We start from the raw sequence: 19,462 nt of genomic DNA, 5'->3' as shown, positions 1-19,462 counted from the left end.
CAACAGTGTCAGCCGAGGCCCCAGCTGATTACCCAGGTTGAGCCATTCCAGCCAGCTCTAGCTGGCCAATCTACCCAAGTTGATACCACGTGGAGCAAGACAAGCTCTCCCCATTGAACTCTTCCCAGGTTGCAACATCTGGAGCGAATAATAAAATGATAACTGTCTTAAGCCACTAAATTTTGAGTATATTGGTAGAGTATACTGTTTTGTAGCAATGAGTATATTTTTTGAGTATGAGTATGGGTATTATGAGTATTAGGTATGAGTATTATGTTGGAGTATATTGTTTTGCAGCGATAGGTGACGGAAACATGGTGCTTTCTGGCACATTTTGCTTGTTTGTTTGTGGAGATGGGGTCTCACTATGTTGCTCAGGCTGGTCTTGAACTCCTGGCCTCAAGCAATCCTCCTGCCTCAGCTTCCTGAGTAGCTAAAACTATAGGTATGAGCCACTGTGCCCAGCATTTGGTACATTTGAAATATGCAGAATGGGAGAGAGTCATGTACATGAAATGTTTGGAAAGGATTAGTCCATGGAGCTGGATCAGTTGGTTAGCCTTGTGTGGGGAGGGGACGGATAAAGTTAGATCTTTCACTTCAATCTAGATGAAAATTAATTCCAAACAATATTTGTACAACACTTCTGAGAAATGCTGTAAGACATGTCAGTAAGACTGTATTTTCATCAGCTTTTAGTTTACTTCTGGGGATTTGGCAGTGGAAAGGGAGTGGGGGCATAAATAATGTATGTTCATTGCATAAAAATTCAAAAGTCCAGATGAGCAGAAAAGGAGAAAAATAAAAATTATCCACAATCTTGTCACATAGAGGTAACCACTGTTAGCATTTTTGTTTATATTTTTTCATGGTTTTACCGTATATTAATAATCATAAAAAATAGACTCATATTGTATAATTGTTGTAACCTATTTTGTTTTACTTGACACCCTATCATGAACATCTTTGCATGTCCATCAATAATGCATGTGTTATGAATGCGTAATATTACATCAAATAGATGTTCCATAATTTGTTCAACAAATTCCTTACTGCTGGACATTGAGGCTGGTTCCAATTTTTCAACTCCATAGTGAATGCTTCAGTGAACATCCTTGTAGCTAAATCTTCATGTACATACAGAATTATTTCCTTAGAATAAATTCCAAAAAGTGGAATTGATTGGTAAATAAATTTGCATATAGTGAAGGCTTTTCAATATAAAATTTCAAATTACTCTCAAAAGTGATCAGCCTCCTTGGTAATATAAGAGAATTACTTTCTCCCCCTTACAGGGTCTTACATGTAGGTAATATTACTTTTTATTTTTTTATTGGTTTTCAAAGAAGGCACTACTGTTTGACAACTGTTATGAGTGTTTGGCTAAGGTACAGGTGTTTCAACTCCAAATAACCAAATGCCAAGTTAGAGTGGTTGTGGGGGCGGGGTGTGCATCTAGTAAACATTTTAGGGTTTGAGATCCAAGAGGCACAATTGAGAATATTATGTAGGTATTTATATAAGAATGCAAAAATGTAAAACACCTAGATGCCACACAGTTACTTCAAACCCAACATGCCCAAAACGTAAGTCTTTATTTTATTAACTCATAACTTCTTAACTCCTAACTGTACAAAAACTGGTGGTGAGTCCGTTTGCCCACAAGTCATAATTCGCTGACTGCTGCTCTAAGCGGTTGCTCCTCCTACTTGAGACACTTCACTGGATAATTTTTAGAAGTCAGGGGTTAGTGAGCCCATGTTGGGTAACACTTAGGGTACATCTTTCCACAAAAGCCTCCTATGGAGGAATTTACTGGAATCCTAGGTTGCCATCATTTGGTGAGCTTTATTTTGTACGACCTATTAATGAATATCTCAGCCACGACACGGGTATATGGGTGGGTGGTGTGCAGGAAGAGTGATGCAGATATTCACAGCTACGCAGCATCCAACCCACAGATAACGCTGTGCTTGTCACCTTGCTGTCAGGAAATGGGGGCTCATGTAAGATTTTGTGTGTTTTACATTATAAAAATTGTGGTTTTTTTCCCATTAAAGAAGTACTACCTACTTGTAAAAAGTACAAAGAGTGTTAATACACTTACTCTGCTAACAGAATCTCTACTAATATTTTGGTTAATTTCCTTGTAAGTGCCTGTGTGATAGAGAGAGAGAGAGAGAGAGAGACAGACAGACAGAGAAAGAGACAGACTCCAAAACAGACATCATATTTGTATATAGTGTGGCATAAGTTTGTTCACTTAGCATTAGTTATGAATGTCATTAGCTAATTCATATCCCATCACAAGGAAGTAGCTTTTTCAAGTGAATTCCCAGCTGATGGGCATTTGGGTCTTTACTAGTCTTCCAATGTTATAAATAATGCTACAGGAAATATCTTTAAATGCAAGTCTTCATTCATGTCTTTATATCTTTTATGATTTCCTTTGAACAGGTTCCAAAAGTGGGGTTGACAGTTCACAGAGTAGGAGTGTACCTGAGATCTTTTATACATATTTCTACTTTACTTTGATTTTCCAGAAGGCTGCCCTCATTTACAGCAGTGTACTAGTGTGATCATTATCACATCCTTAGGATAATATCATTTTCAAAATATTTGCTAATTCTGACAGGTTGAATGATGTTTTATTGTTGGTTTAAATAATACTGATTTAATTTCTAGCTTTTAAAAAACTATTTTCTTACGTGTTTTATTTGTATTTCTTTTGTGAAATATGTATTCAGATTCTTTTTTCCATTTTGTTGCTTCCCCTCATTTTCTTATTGTTCTGTAAGAATTCTTTAAATACTAATAACATGAGCCATCTTGCATATGTACCTACTGTATATGGTGTAAACAGTGTTGCAAATATTTTGTGATTTGCCTTTTAATTTTGCTTTGGATGTCTTTCTGGCATGGAGAAGTTTTGTATTTTTATGTACCCAAATCTAGCAAGCTTTTTCTTTTTGACTCCTTTTCTTGCTTTCATGTTTGGGAAGTTCATCTGTGGGATCATCCCCCAACCCATAGCACCTTTGAAGTTTCATTTTTAATGGCTTCATGTTTTACATGTAATTCTTGAAGCCATCTGGAATTAATTTTGGTCTAGGTTGAAGTGAAGGATCTAACTTTATCCCCCAGCCCCGCAAAGTTAACCATCTGATCTGGCTCTATTGACTAATCCTTTCCAAACTCCTCATGTGCAGGACTCTCTCCCACTCTGCGGTATTGGACTGGGGGAGGGGGAGGGAGAAAGAGAGAGGAGGAGAAGGAGGAGGAAGGGGAGAGATTCTTCAGCTACACACCAAAGTTGCACAGCTGTAGGTGCTGCAGAGACTTTTGTCCCTAACTGTGTGATCACCACGTGATCCCTAACAATGCACTGAAAAATCTCATGGTTGCTGCTGACCCCAGAACTTCGATGCCTAGTGGAGTAACAAACAGTTGACCAAGGCCATTTCTGACCCCAACTCCAAGTCCTCTGACACAACTCAGATTTAAGCTGAATTATCAACCTAGGTGGGAGGGAGGTGGCAAGTGTCTTTGTCTCTCAGGCACTCACATAAGTTCCAGAGTACTTTGTTGAAGAACGGCCCTGGACCTTCTAGGAGAAGATGCTGCCTTCAGCCACCTCCCCCCACTATGTGTGGAAACAGATCCTGTTACCCAGACATTTTCAGAGACGTGTCTTATCATCTGTCTTCCAGAGACGAGAGCCTTGGCCACCGCTCTGGCTGGCTATGAGCTCCCTGTGCTGGTTTCCACTCTGCCATGTTATTCATTTAAATATTTACTGTGTGGACAATGTGAGATCTCAACCGTGACACACAGCCCCTCCCTTCCCTCCAGGAATTCACAGTCTAAAATTGCTTGTGGCATTTTACTCATACCCTTTGCTAGAGGATGAACAGCAGGGGCTGTCTCCTTGGGACTGCAACCCTGGACCCACCTGCTAAACCTAAATATAGACTAAACCAGCATTTCCTAAGTACCTAGGATGTACCTGGGCATGAGGGATTGGGGGAAAATGAGTGCATACACTTTACGCATATGTTTACTTATAAATATTATTACCAATATACTTGTTCTTATTTTGTATATAGATAAACAGAATCCTGTATAAAGTCTTTCTGGGCTAGGTTTCTAAGGCATTACCAAGTTAAGTAGGTACCTGCTCAAAATCACGCTGGGAAATGACAGCCCTGGGGGTCAACCCTGAAGTAACCTGCTCTCCCAGGCTTAGTGCCTCTGATCCATCATCACTCCCCCTTTCATCCCATCCTCTAACATATCCATTGCCACGTACCAGGTGTCAGCCTTTGCTTGTCCTAACTCTAAAGACCTCATTCAGATGTCTTCTCTCTCCTTTCAGTTATTTTGCTGTTTCCTCACATCCACCAGCATGCCTGCCCATCCCCAAAGAGCTCCTTCTCCCTATACATTTATATTTGCCTTTGCACAATGATGATATTTGCATAAGATGCTTTTTGCCCTCAGCCCAAAAGGGTGCAGCCACATTACACATATAATCGGGTGTGGTGGTTCTTTACCTTAAGCCTTGATGGGTGTACATTGATAGCACACCAGGGCAGAGAGGTCACGTGTGCAAAGATTTGCACATTAGAAGGAATATAAGCCTTGAGGGACGTTGCGTTTATTTCATCCCTATACACCCCCAGCTTAATTATTATTGACATTCAGAGTGAAGTATTATTATTATTTCCCAGAGAAAGAGCCTTGTCTTTGGCAGACTTCCCGGAAGAATACTCAAGGAAAATCCGGCTGTTTCTATTGCCTGGAGGTGTGAAACATGAAAGGTGGTTTGCAGTGTGTTCCTGACGTCTCTAAAGTGTGGGCAGAGGGAAACAGACATAAGGTATTTTTTAAAGCAGTTTCTTTTCTGTGAGCCCAGATCCCACGGGTTCAAGGGTGCCAATTTGCCTACCTCTCTGCTTTTCTTCCTCCCCTGGCATGGCCATGTGAGCTCAACCTTGAGAACCCAAGCAAAAGGAATGATAATAGCAACACTGACACTGTGACAGCAGCGTTGTTCTGTTTCCTTCCTAGGTGCCGGGCACTATGCTTGGTTTGTATAAATTATCTCATTTACTTTCACAACAGCTAAGGCAGAAGCTCCTTTTGTCACACCCATTTTACAGACGGGCAATTGAGGATCAGAGAAATGAAGAAACAGGCCTAAAGTCACACAGCTAGCGAGTGGCAGAGCTGGGGTTTGAAACAGACTTTTTGGCTCCGGAGTCCTCACTCCTAACTGTTAGAGCTATTCTGCTTCTGACATTGGAGCTTAGTTTATGGGGGTGGTATAGAGGGTCTAGCAGTATGTCTGACAACTACTAAGTGCCTCCAAATTTAATGGTGGTAGTTGCCATTGCTGGAATTTGTGAATTGTTTGTAAAACAGCTCCCCTTGGCCAGGAGTGGTGGCTCACGCCTGTAATCCCAGCACTGTGGGAGGCTGAGGTGGGTGGATCACCTGAGGTCAGGAGTTTGAGATCAGCCTGGCTAACATGTCAAAAGCCTGTCTCTACTAAAAATACAGAAATTAGCTGGGCATGGTGGCGGGTGCCTGTAATTCCAGCGACTTGGGAGGCTGAGGCATGAGAATTGCTTGAACCTGGGAGGCAGAGGTTGCAGTCAGCCGAAATCGTGCCCCTGCACTCCAGCCTGGGTGATGAAGTAAGACTCTGTCTCAAAAAATAAAATAAAATAAATAAAATAAAATAAAATAAAACAAAACAAAACATAAAAAATAAAACAAACAAACAAACTGGAACAACACGAAACAACCCCAGCTGTCTCGGGGCTATGTCCTAATGGGGTCCTGACCCCTGTGTTGCCTCCTTCTAGCAGTTGCAGTCACTCGATGTCCACCCGAGGGGCAGCCCCATTTTCATGAGCAATGCTGAGCTGAGGGTGGGGGACAATTAAGTCCCTCCAGATGGATTGCGACCCTGATTCCTTCTCACAAGGACCCTCTCCTCCCTCTTCCTGTCTACTTGCCTCTGTTCTTCCAGCTGGGGCCCGCCTTTGTCCTAGTTCTTAACCTTCTACGTTTCCCGGACGTGGGGCCACGCTCTTGCCCGCTGGGAACCAGTGCTGCTCCCTGTGGACCTGGCTGCCTGCTTTGGGCTCTTCTGCAGACCATCTTTTTGTTGGGGCCTGGCTCTGGTCAGCTTGCGGTGTTGGGAAGCATTACCTGCCTACAGGCTGCCAAACCAGAGCTGAGAGGCCAACAAGCTTCTGGGGCAGTTTGGAATCTAAATGCTCCCTGGAGCCACTGTAATTTAGGCAGAGAGGGGAAAACCTCAGGAAAAAGCTGAAGGGAGAGAAATCAGGATCAGGGAGGGGAGCTGGCGTGCAGAGGGAGAGAGGAGGCACCTGGAGGCACCTGTTCCTGCAGCAGGCAGGCGGGTGGGAGCTGCACCTGCATGTGGCTGTGTATCCTGGCTGGGATGCTCCGCCCATCACTTCTGTTGCCACCATGTTGCCAGGAAATATTTGTATTGCATCCTACCATCGAAGAAGCTCCGCCAAGAGGGCCAGGCAGGGCCAGGGCATGGCTCTCTCCTGCTCACAGCTGGCTATGCCCAGCTGGTTCTCCAGAGGGCACCAGCACCAGGGATCAGGAGCTCACTGGGTATTTCTTTGCATGGCAAGTGGTAACCTACAAAGCAGGGCCCTGCACTGTGAATTGGCAAGTTCAGTTTCGTTGGGTCTTGACACAGTGTGGTGAAATAACACCTGTAGATGGAATCACCAGGGGAGCTTGTTAAAATACAAATTCCTGGGACTACCCCTATGTACCCACAAACCTAGTCAAAACTCCCACTCTGTGGCAAGTACTGCTCAACTCACTTTATATGTGCTAACTCAGAGTTAACACCTGCAAGGTAGGTGCTTCTATCATTGTTCCCATTTTACAGATGAAGCAACTGGTGCAGAGAGGGCTGGGAACGCACCCTGGTCACATAGCTAATAAGAACTGGGATCTGAACCCAGGCTGAGTGGCTGCAGAGCCCTCTGCCAGGCCAGCTTGGGAGCCTCCTGTCTCAGACAAGAAGCCTGTCTACCCTCAGGAATGGCTTTTCAACCTACCAGGCTAATTAGTGCTCACTTAAAGCAAATATTGTTAATCTGTAAAATTCCTAATGCCATGGGTCAGCCACCTTGCTGCCCTGCAAATGATAGGGTATTATGTTCCCAAACTCAATAAGGTTTTCAACCTATTTGGGAGTCAGTGACCTCCTTGGCAATCCAACGAAAGTATGGATTCTGCCCACATAACAAAAGACACCTACTCACATTTAATATGTAATAGCAAGAATGCACAGGAAATCTGTGGATGCCATATTGAGAACCCCAACCTACATGAATACACGAATCTTCCCTAAACTGAGGTTCCCCCACCCCTAATCTCCTTATCTCTTAAAATTCTCAGTAAGAAGGAAGGCACACCTAGGAAAATTATTTGATTGGAGTCAAAGTAATTAAGGCACAACTTCCCTTTGGTACTTACAAACATCCATCTTAATTAAAGTGTTCATTATGAGACCAGTGCTTGGGGCTGCCAGGAGCCTGGATAAGACAGAAAACCCCTTGGGATTATGAGAGGTCGCTGTTATTGAACCTGGGATTCTCATTACTGAAGTGACCCTCTGCCTTGGGTAGCTTAAGGAAGATTCTCTCTGGTAGCAGACATGGCTTTTTTGCATTTTCTTTGAAGCCAGTTTTTAACCATGAACTGTAGAGTTACCTTACTGTGTGTTATTCAACAAATGTTCTTTCCCTACAGTTCTACTCTGGGTAAGTAGGTTAACCAATTAAGAAATGTCCTGTGACAGCTAGTTTTATGTGTCAATCTGGTGAGACTCTAGTACCCAGTTATTTCATCAAACACGGATCTAGATGTTGCTGTGAACGTATTTTGTAAATGTGGTTAACATCTACAATCAGGACACTTTAAGTACAAGAGCTCATTCTCAAGACTGTGAATGGACGACTTCCAATCAGTTGGAAGAGGCCTCATGAGTAAAGACGGACATTTCCCAGACAAGAAATTTTGCTTCGAGACTAGAGGATCACACTCTTGCCTGAGTTTCTAGCCTGCTGGCCTAACCTACAGATTTTGGCCTTGATGGCCTCCATAATTGCAGAAGCCCAGTCCTTAAAATAAATCTCTTTAGATAGATATTAGACAGACAGACAGACAGACAGAGAGAAGGATAGATCTGTATCTATTTCTACCTACCTACCTACCTATCAATCTATATCTGCCTAACATCTGTCTGTACATATGTATCTCCCGTTTGTTCTATTTCTCTGGAGGGCCTTAACTAATATGCATCCCAAAGAGCCCAGTCATCTATGTGGATGACAATTGCTTTGTAATAAATAAAAGAGCTGTATGTTATCAAATGTCACTCGATTACCCACATCCCCTGCTCCTGGCCCCTGAAGGAAGCGATGTGAAGTCAGAACGGTGAGCTGGGAGCAGGCAGTCAACTTGGTACTTCTCAGCTTGACTATGTGTCAGTGTCACTGTAGGGGATGTGGGAGGTATGGGGTAGGAAGAGTTTGTTAAAAAGACAGTCTCTCAGAGTTCTGTCCACCAAAGTTCTGACTCTACAGGTCCAGGCTCTGAAGTCTGCATCTTAACAATCTCCCAGAGTAATTCCACTTCAGGCGGCCCTTTGGGAAATACAGCTTACAGAACGGCTCCCAAGCCTCCAGACCAGGCCCAAGTCCATTCTCCATGCCCAGGGTTTTCCCATTAGGTCCCTCAAGTCCTGAAGCTAAGAGCAGGGGGGCCAGTTTTTACCTCCTGGTTAGTCCCCTGGCCTGGCTGTGCCTCTTGAAGTCTAAACACTTAATGCCAGGAAAGGTACATGCGAGGCCTTCTAGCTCCCATGGTGTAGTTGCTAAGCGGATGGACTCTTTAACCAGACTGTGTAGTGTTCAAATCCCAGCTTGGTCTTTTAATGACTGTTCTTATAACTACACGTCACACTATTTCTTTCGTTCTGCAATTGTGGTATCATCTTCCGACATGACATATGGTGGACTTGCTCTACTTGCCAATCCAATAGCAGATTTGATTTTGCCTCTTCCCACAATTGCAGGTTTAAACAGCAAAATATGGATGTGTTGGTCTGAATACCCTGGTGGCTTCACAGTTTGATACTGATCTGTAGCCTCCTTTTATAGTACAAACCTCATCGAGTCAGTAGGATGGGATGAAACTCAAGACACACGCCAGGCACTGGTCCTCCAACAACCCCCAGCTTTGAGGCTTTCCTTCCCTCCCGAAAAGCTTCTCTGGGTACACACAGAGTACCCAGACAAAGAAAGCTGGCCCATCCCTGCCCAACCTCAAGGTACATTCCCATTAGCTGATGTGAACCTTGTTTGCCTGTGTTTGAGAATGAAGAAGAATGGGGCCAACCTAACATGTGATTGGATCTTCACCAGGAAAAGAAATATCAGGATACTATGAAAGTTATGGGGGCAGAGCAAGGAGGAGAGCGGGGGTGGCAGCGCTCATAAAACTTAAAGATAAGGAAGCAGAGGTCTCTTGCCGTGTTTGCTCAGGGGATCTTCCACCCTCCGTGGCCTTCCAGTAACTGATCTCCCCTACCTTTCAGCACTTGCTGACCTGCCCTTGCCTTCTGCCTCTGGCCTCTTCTAGACATGGACCTGCAAAACATCTGCAAAAACAGTGCTGGGCTGCCCTGGCTGGTAACAGAGCCCTGGCAGAGTCTGTTTCGTTTTCGAGTTCTGATTTTATCTTGTTTATAAAATCCATATGGAGAGAGAAGGAAAAAGAGAGTCGGGGGGAACAAATCACTTCAGGCTGCTACAAGGGTAAGTTGGCTTCTGGCAGACGTGGTGTCTCTTCTGGGCCCAGGGTTTGGCTTTGCCGATTCCATTGCTCACAGCTTCTCCTCCGGTCAGTCCAGCTGCTTATTTGAGCATTTTGCAGAAGAGGAAGTTTAAACTCAGAGCTGAACTCCAGGATTGAGGTTGCTATTAACCTTGTCATCTGAGCTTGTCCTCTCTCATCTATGGAAGAAAAGTTGGCTGTATCTAATCTGGACTAGGGCTCTGAACACTCGATCTGGGTCTCTGGTACCTGCTGGCTGTGTGACTGTATTAGTATGTTTTCACACTACTGATCAACATGTACCCAAGACTGGGCAACTTACAAAGGAAAAGAGGTCTCATGGACTCACAGTCCCACGTGGGCATGGTTTAAGGCGAAAGGCATGTCTTACATGGCAGCAGGCAAGAGAGAAGCTTGTGCAGGGGAAACTCCCATTTATAAAACCATCAGATCTTGTGAGACTTATTCACTACCACAAGAACAGCCTGGGAAAGACCCGCCCCCATGATTCAATTTCCTCCCACTGGGTCCATCCCATGACATGTGGGAATTATGGGAACTACAATTCAAGATGAGATGTGGGTGGAAACACAGCAAAACCGTATCACTGACCTTGGGTGAGTCCAAGGCCAAGCTCTCTAAGTCTTGGTTTTTCATCTGGAAAATAGAGGTAATACCTCAAGGAATGTTTGTGAAGATCTGACACATAATGAGAGCTCAAAAGATGTTAGTTATTGGGTCCTACTCTTTGTCCCTTGTAATGACTTCATCTTGTAAGTGCCACATGTCCTTCCCTGGCATCACCCTCCCTAACTTATATGGCTGTTGGAGAATTAATTGCAACAAGGGTCATGAACACATCTTGTAAATGTGACTCAAACTCCACGCTAATGCCCAGATCATCATAATTACCTCCCTAACCTGCATCTTGCTTTAGTTCATCTTTGCCTCCATATCTGGAATACCCTCCATTCCTCCCCCCTTTTCTGCTTAAGAAATTCCTACTGAAGATCCAATCAAGTATCTCTCCCTCTAAGAAGCGTCTCCAGCCTCCCCAGGCCTCTGGTTGTTTCCTTTACTGAATGCATAAAGTTATATTTATAGTTTTCCATCCTGATTCCATCATTTGAATTAAAGTTCTTCTAAGGTCAGAAGCTAGACCATGTTCTTTCACAAATCCTAGGGTCTAGCAAAATACTTTACACAGAGTAAGGACCCGGTAAATAAATGGAAGGGTGGATGAATGGATGGGTGAATGGATGAAAAGATAATGAATGAATAGATGGGTTTTGGAAGGATGGGTGGTTGGATGGATGGAAGGATGGATGGCTGGTTAAGTGGTTGAATGGATGGCAGAATTTTGTAGACACGTCTCAAGAACAGTTGATATCCAGTCTCTCAATGTCTCCATTGTGCTAAAATGATTCCCTTGTCTTCAGTTGACATTTATCACAGGAGGACTGATGGACTTCTAGCAAAAGGTTAATTCGCTCAACTCCACACCTAAAATATGATCTTAGGAGATTTTGACGTGCAGTTGGTCTTCTGCAGGGGAGTCTGCCTGTGGCAGGTTGGACGCTTATCCCAGTTGGAATCATGGTGTCTGTCCAACTCTTCCAACTCCTATAGAAGAACTGCCATGGCAAACCCAATCAAATATGTCACAGCCTTCGTGATCAGGAAGGGTTTCTCAGAATCCTTTACAAATCTCTCAAGCTACGGAAGAAAATAACTATCTCTTGTTAAGATGCAGCATGGTATTTAACAAAGATCACTGGGTTGGAAACCAGGACATCTATGTTCTTGGCCTGGTTCTGCCGCTAATTTGCTCTGGGATTTGGGGCCAGCCACTTCACCTCCCTGGACCTTAGCCTCTTTGTGAGAGAAATGGGGACTGTATGATTTCAAAGCCCTGTTCGGCTCTGCAAGGCATGATTTTATGTTCTGCACGGCCGCAGGGTCTAAGACCCCAACTTAGCCCTGCATGACGGACTTCAGAGGCCCTTCCCTGCAACCCTCCTGCTTGGTCCTGCTGTCTGCTCACAGACTTCCCACGGAGAGGAGAACACAGCCCACGGTGGTTACCAGCACGGAGCTTGGCTCTGTCACCTACCAGCTCTGTGGCCTTCGGCAAGTTCCTTAACCTCTCTGTGCCTCAGTTTCCTGATGCGTAAGACGAGATAACGAAGGGACCCACCCGCTAGGGCAGTTAGAGGATGAAAGGACAAAATGCACAGAAAGTGCTTATCATGGTGCCAAACGCAGAGGAAGTGCTGGAGAGACGGGAGTTATGACGGTGGTGTTTAAGAGACTGATGGCAGAAGTCACAGTTTCTGGCCTCTCATCCTTGGAGACCTCCCTGAGAGCCGCCTCAATACCAGGACTCTTAGATCTGCAGGTCCTGGTTCTTAAAGGCACGTTCAGCCTCCACACTCCTGGTGTGTGCCTGGGCCCCAGTAGCTTGAATTAAACCATTGTCTGGATAAAGGGGGAGCCCACATGGAGCAGGGGCCGTTCCTAGCCCTCTGGGCTGCCTGAACACCCCTTTCTCTATTTTCTCTCCTTGTTCTTGTGTCCCTGTGGCTGCTTTTATCTGAGCCGAGAGGCTCTGACCCCTGACGGGGACAATGGCCGCCCTCCTCCCGCATGGCAATTACTCTGAACTGCATCAGAGCCAGAGCTCTGGGCCCAGGAGGGCGGCTTTAGCACAGGGTGGGCTCGGAGGAGGCGGCTGCTCCTCATCGGAACATTTTGAAAGTGGCTTTGTCTCCAGCCAGCAACCCTTTGGCTGCCGGACTCCTGCGCACCTTCGAACAACAAGGCCGCAAAGTGGTCCATCCACCCACAGAGGGAGAAAATGCGGCCGTCCCGCTGACGCTGAGAAAAGGAGCGCTCAGCTGGCCTTTAGGTCTGCGGGGGCTGCCGTGAGAAAACACCACAGGCTGGGGCCTTGCACGGCAGAAGTGGGTCGTCTAAGTTCAGGAGGGCGGAAGTCTAAGATCAAGATGTCGGCAGAGCTGGTTCCTCCCGAGGCTGCGAGGGGGAATCTGTCCCGGGCCTCTCACCTACCCTCTGGGGGTTTCCAGCAACCTTTGGCCTTCCTTGGTTTATAAATGCATCACCATTGCCTCTGGCTACAGCTTCACATGGATTTTCCTCCTGGGGGCCTGTCTGTGCCCAAATCTTCCCCTTTTATGAGGATACGAGTCATATTGGATTTAGGACCCAGCTTACACTGGTATGACCTCATCTTATTTAATTACACCTGCAATTACCCTGTTTGCAAATAAGGTCACATGCTGAGGTACTGGGGGTTAGGACTTCAACATATGATTTTGGGCAGACGGTGGGGGCAAAATTCAACCCTTAGCATGTGGCATTTGGCCTTTCCTTAAAGGAGGAACTTTTTAAAAAAATTTTTATTTTATTTGTTTATTTTTGAGACGGAGCCTGGCTCTGTTGCCCAGGCTGGAGTGCAGTGGCGTGATCTTGGCTCACTGCAACCTCCGCCTCCTGGATTCAAGCGATTCTCCTGCCTCAGCCTCCCGAGTAGCTGGGATTAGAGGTGGACATCACCACACCCAGGTAATTTTTGTATGTTTAGTAGAGATGGGGTTTCACCATGTTGGTGAGGCTGGTCTTGAACTTCTGAGTTCAAGTGATCGCCCACCTCAGTCTCCCAAAGTGCTAGATTACACCGTGCCCTGCGTCAAGGAGGGGCGATATTGAGTCCACCTGTATTCTGTGTCTCTACGCTCATGAGAGGCAGTCAGCAGGCGTTTCCCAGGCCTCTGGGCAGAAAGGAGCCTGGAAGGTCAAGGTGATCCATCCTTCACTGGCTGGCTGCATCTCTGGCCCCCGGCTGGGGACTCTCCATGTGGAGTTTGCATATCTCTAGCAAGAGCAAACTGACTACTTCCCTTCTCCTTGGGCAGCTCTTTAATGGAGAATGGCCTTCTATGTAACACTTTTTTCTTTTTTTTGTTCTTTTTTTTTTCCTTTTTTTGAGACAGAGTTTCGCTCTGACACTCAGGCTGGGGTGCAGTGGTGCCATCTCGGCTCACTGCAACCTCCACCTTCTGGGTTCAAGCAATTCTCCTGTCTCAGCCTCCCAAGTAGCTGGGATTACAGGCATCTGCCACCACACCCAGCTAATTTTTATATTTTTAGTAGAAACAAGGTTTCGCCATGTTGGCCAGGGTGGTCCTGATCTCAGGTGATCCGCCCAGCTCGGCCTCCCAAAGTGCTGGGATTACAGGTGTGAGTCACCCCTCCCGGCCACACTTTTGTTTCTCACTTGAGCTCTCTGCAGTGAGACAGAGTTGAGGGGAAAAGAAAAAGGTGCTGTCAAAGTAGCTGAGAGATAAGCCAAGCAGCAAAAGAGTCAATATTAGCTTTGCAGTCATCTTATTACACTAAATTTGTTTTAAACTAAGATATTAGTTTACAAATTCTCTCCAGAAATGACAGACTATTTATTCTTCCATGCAAGGCAAGCCGTTTGAAAGGTTTTTTAAAAAGCAAGGATAAAAGAACCATCTACTGTGCCAGAATACAAGGCTAAAACGATTTTTTTTCTAGAAAAACAAAAGATCCCAATCTATTTATAGAGTATAGCTAATGGATAGAAGAAAATCGTTTCAGGAAAATTAATGACAATGTGAAGAGTCATTCCTTCGTTTGAAAACTGGGTTAGCTTCCTGAAGGGAGGGAGAGAGGCTGTCACGCTTTTGGTTCACTAAGAGCCACGCTGGCTGGGACCACCAAAGCCGTCCCACCAACCCTTCTGAAGAAGAGACTGTGGTCTCAGTGGCAACTACCATTTATTAAGAGTCTCCTACCTTCCAGGTCTTTTACGTGAACTTGCTCATTTGGTTCAACAGCTCTGCAAGAGGCTTTAGTGCCCCTACTTTGGGAGGGGCGTGGGGTGTGAGGATGTCTCCCTTTAGAAGCTGAGATTCTAAGAACAACTCAGGTACAGCAGACTCCCTGGGCCTTGCTCTGTGTATCCAGCCGTGCCACAGCCAGGACCTCAGGTGGCTTCTCTCCCATCATGGGCTCCATGTTCCAGGCTGCTTGAGCTAAGCCCACTTCCATTCTGGAAAGCTTTGTGCTGGGAGCTGATGGCAGGAGGCAAAGAAGGGCAGACGCGTGGGCTGCTCAGACTGTGATCACAGGCCACCAGGAGAGGGACCTGGAGACAGTCCTTGTGAAACCTCCCTGTGAGGCCGGCGAGGCCTCAGGGGTGCATTGGGCTCCACAGTCCAAAGGAGGCGTGAGGGTCCCGTTGGGTCTCCAGCTCCCCAGCTCTGGCGTCTGTAGGCTGCTCCCTTCCAACGCTCCAGTGTCACCCTCTCTGGGAGACTCTCAGCTCCCCAAGGTCCCCGGTCCCTCCCAATGGGCCACATTCGGCCCTCTGTGACCTCCTTTGGAGACAGCATTATGACCCGTTTGTCTTTTCTCCCTGCCACGGGACGGTGGGTTCCTGCGGGCTTTGGTGCGTTCTCCATGATGCTGAGGGCCTGAGCCTGCTCCACAGCCTTGAATGTTTAAGGCATCCCCGCCCCTGTCCCCCATGTGGCGATAAAGCAGTAAAGGAGGAGAGGGAAGGTCTGGAGCCCCACGGCCAAAGGAGGCACCTGCGCAGAGCACACAGCACCAGCTGGCACCTCACACTTCTGTGGCAGCCGTGAGGCCCGCACTATGCGGGAAGCGGCAGCCCAAGGGCCCGGATTTGAGGCCAGCGTGGACTCAGGAGCTCGTGACCTTGGGCCAGTCGCTCCACCTCTCTGAGATTCTGCTCTTTTCTCTTTGACAATGTGTGGTGTTCCCCAGGCACCTTCAGGGCAGGAGGGAAAGCCAAGATGACAGATGCTAAAGAATGACAGGAGGCACAGAATCGATGACTTTCTCACATACACACAACACACACACACACACACACACACACACAGCACTACCTGCAGCGCCTCATTATTCCCAGATAGATAGGATCGGGGGAGGGAGCCGACTGCTCTATTTTTCTTTTAATTAAATAATTTGGACTCTGCCTTGTTCTAGAAATTATTAAAACCAGGCAGCCAAAAATTTCCAGTTAACATATTTTCTTCATCACCAAAGCAATTCACTTTCAATGTAGAAAACTTAGAAAATACAGATAATTTTTTTTTAAAAAACCAACCCACTCATCATCTCCCCAATTCTCCTGCACAGTGAAATATTGGATGCTTCTGCTGTTTATTTTTCTGGGCTTCTTTCCTGTGCCTCAATACATTTTAAGATATTTACTTAACAAATATGGGATCTTACCTGGTTATTGTTTTTCAGCTTTATGCTTTACCTAATTGAGTGGTAAATATCTTACAGTATCAATCAATACAACCATAAGTGCAAATTTGCAATTACAATTTTGCGTAGCTCCTAGTATTTTATTCTAAGACCATGCCATACATTAATCATTTGTTTTTCAGGTATTGGGTTTTTCTAATTTTTCACTACTGAAAGTATTAACATTAGGTTGCACATCCTTAAACAGAGTGTCAACAGACCTGAAGATAACAGTGAAAATATCATGGTTTCTTAGTCACTTCATTCCCTTGTCTCATTCAGAGGGAAAAAGAAAAACAATAGCAAGCCATGAAGAAGTTCAACAAAATTCTAGTTTGTCTATGATGCCTACTCCAATCCATTTTTGAAATGTTGAAAATATAATTCTTTTAAAAAATTGATTCTCTCGTTTCACAGATATCTAAACATCCTTATCTCTGTGCTTTTAATAAACAAAAGTACATTGCTGGGTCAAAGGATGTGCATATTCGTATGACTTTGGAGATATAGTGTCAAACATATTCGTATGACTTTGGAGATATAGTGCCAAACTGTCTTCCAGAAACCACCTATCAGTTTATATTTATTTGGGGTGAACTGACTTCTCCACACTCTCTTTGCCAACCCATTAGGCAAAAAGTGTCTCCTCTTTATTTCATGTGCATTCTATTCACTAATGAGTTTCAATACTTTTTTTCATCCATTAATTGGCTATTTGTACTTACTGGAAGAACAGTTGGTTCTTATTCTGTCCTATTTATTTATTTGTTTGTTTGTTTGTTTGTTTAGAGTTTCGCTCCTGTTGCCCACGTTGGAGTGCAGTGGCACAATCTTGGCTCACTGCAGCCTCTACCTCCCAAGTTCAAGTGATTCTCCTGCCTCAGCCTCCTGAGTAGCTGGGATCACAGGTGCCCACCACCATGCCTGGCTAATTTTTTTATTTTTAGTAGAGATGGGGTTTTGTCATGTTGACCAGGCTGGTCTCGAACTCTTAGCCTCAAATGATCTGCCCGCCTCAACCTCCCAAAGTGCTGGGATTACAGGCGTGAGCCACCGTGCCTGGCCTCCCATTTATTTTTTTACAGGGCTATCTTTTTCTCGTTGTCTGTCAGAGTTCTCTGTATTTTAAGGATATTAAACCCTGTCTTTGTAATCTGTCACAGCTATTTTCCCAGATGTAATTTACCTTTTATGTTTTTATTCATGCTTTTAAAAAATTTTTGGGTAAAATATTTTTTATAATCCTATTTCCCAATATGTCATTTATTGATTTTTCCTTTGGTGTTATGCTTTAAAAGTTTTCTTACTACAAGTTTACATAAAATTTTACTTCTTTTTCCTCTCAGTACTCTTATAATTTTTTAAAAATATGTAAACCGTTTGCAAATTATTACCACTTATGAGGAGGGAATCTCACTTTATTTTTTTCCAGATAGCTAGTTATTCCAAATCCATTTATCAAATGGTTCATTCTTCCTCACTTAATTGGAACAGCATCTTTAGCTCGTCCTCATTACTTATACACGATCAGGGATGTACCTGTGCTTTTTATACCTATCTATTTGTTTTTAAAATAGTATCATTCTATTTATATTTTCTTTTAAAATATGTTTTAATATCTGGAAAAACAAATACCCCTGCTTATTCTTTTTCTTTTTAAAAGACTGACCAGTATCACACATTCTGCCAAATTAACTTTAAAATCATTATGAAGTTCCAGAAATAGTTTTGTTGGGATAGAGACTGTAAGTGTAATGAATATATATAGTTAGTTTGGGTTGAATAAACATGTTTACAATGTTAAACTTTCCCAACACGATTGTGTCTACTTTATGAAGTGGATTTAAAGAAAAATATTACTCAATAAAGTTTGTAGATCTCTGGTTCTAGATTCTGCACACTTTTTTTTTTTTAACCCCTCAATACTTTATATTTTTGTGAGCAGAATCTTTTCATTCTGTTTTCTTAACAGCCACACAAATGTTGCTAGTCTCTTGTATTTCTCTGCCATGAGGTCAGGTCTATAGGCCATTTAAGATCATCTTTTTCCCCATTAATGTCAAAACTAAGAGTTCTGATAGAAGGTTTTTTATAGACTCAAATTTGTCCAAAGCTTCTGGGAATTTGGAGAACACCCTTTCAGAATCTCTCAATACCCCTAGATGTGACAGCAAAACACAGCTGCCCTGAACATCCTTCACTCACTACCCGGTGCCGACAGTGGGCGCTCGCTTCTTTTTGGTTTTTCCTTAAAGGAAGACCCAGATATCCCATCCCCACTCTAGGATGTTCAGACGGAAAGCTCCCAGATGGTCTGTTTTACACTTCTGATCATGCATCATGGCTGCCGAGGATTTTGTAACAGTGGTCACACAATTAGGACTCCATAAAATAGCTGATTTGGACCACCAGGAAACCAAACTCATTCGGCAGTTCTCAACCCTGACTGAATATTAGAATCACCTTTGGAAATTTTAAATGCTACCAATGCGTAGGCCCTACCCTCGGAGATGCTGTCAATCTGTCTGGGATTGGGCATCAGTACCTTTCAACCCCCTGCCCCGTCCACTCCCTTGGAATTTGATTCTGACGTGCGGCCAGGGCTAAGACACACTTCTTTAAATGGTGCCCAATTGATTTATCAAATGCTTATTTATACGCTACAGAAACAAATTATGGATGATTTAAGCAATAATCTATTAAATGATATTTACATAGATACCTTTGGCCTTTGGGAGATCCGAAGAAGCAGCCTTGAAGTCCACGTTCCAGTCCCAGTTCCGCACATCACACCATAGAACTGACACAGTGATGATACTACTGCCTGTTGCTGGGCATACACGCCCAGAGACACAGTCAGGTTTTAGGAGCCATTCTAACGAAAAAATACAAAATTATAAACAGAAAATTAGGCACCAAAGTAAATATTCATAATGAGAAAAAAATCCCAATTTAATATCATTAAAGTTAAATAGTTAGACCTCATCTAAACCAAATTACCTCCCAAATGCCCCATATAAGCATCACGAAATTTAGAAATATTACATAATATTTTAACTTTTTGCCTGACACCACCACTCTACAATGTATTTTTCTTTTTCTTTCCTTTTTTTTTTCTTTTTCTTTGAGATGGAGTCTTGCTCTGTCGCCCAGGCTGGAGTGCAGTGGTGCGATCTCGAGTCACTGCAACTTCCACATCCTGGATTCAAGCGATTCTCCTGCCTCAGCCTCC

The 19,462-nt window shown here is 44.3% G+C and overlaps 1 long non-coding RNA gene across 1 annotated transcript in view; it reads right to left on the bottom strand.

Moving 5' to 3' along the window:
- Positions 1-19,105, bottom strand: part of LOC141409808 (uncharacterized) — a 53,530-nt gene extending 34,425 nt beyond the window's left edge. The window contains exon 1 of the long non-coding RNA XR_012432059.1: positions 18,953-19,105. This is a non-coding gene — a long non-coding RNA (uncharacterized lncRNA). The remainder of the gene's footprint in view (positions 1-18,952) is intronic.
- Between the last annotated feature and the right edge of the window lie 357 nt (positions 19,106-19,462).

This window comes from Macaca fascicularis, chromosome 3 (assembly GCF_037993035.2).
Source record: "Macaca fascicularis isolate 582-1 chromosome 3, T2T-MFA8v1.1".
Taxonomy (NCBI): Eukaryota; Metazoa; Chordata; class Mammalia; order Primates; family Cercopithecidae; genus Macaca; species Macaca fascicularis.
The sequence above is the reverse complement of the archived record's forward strand: the minus strand, read 5'-3'. Positions and strand labels throughout refer to the sequence as shown.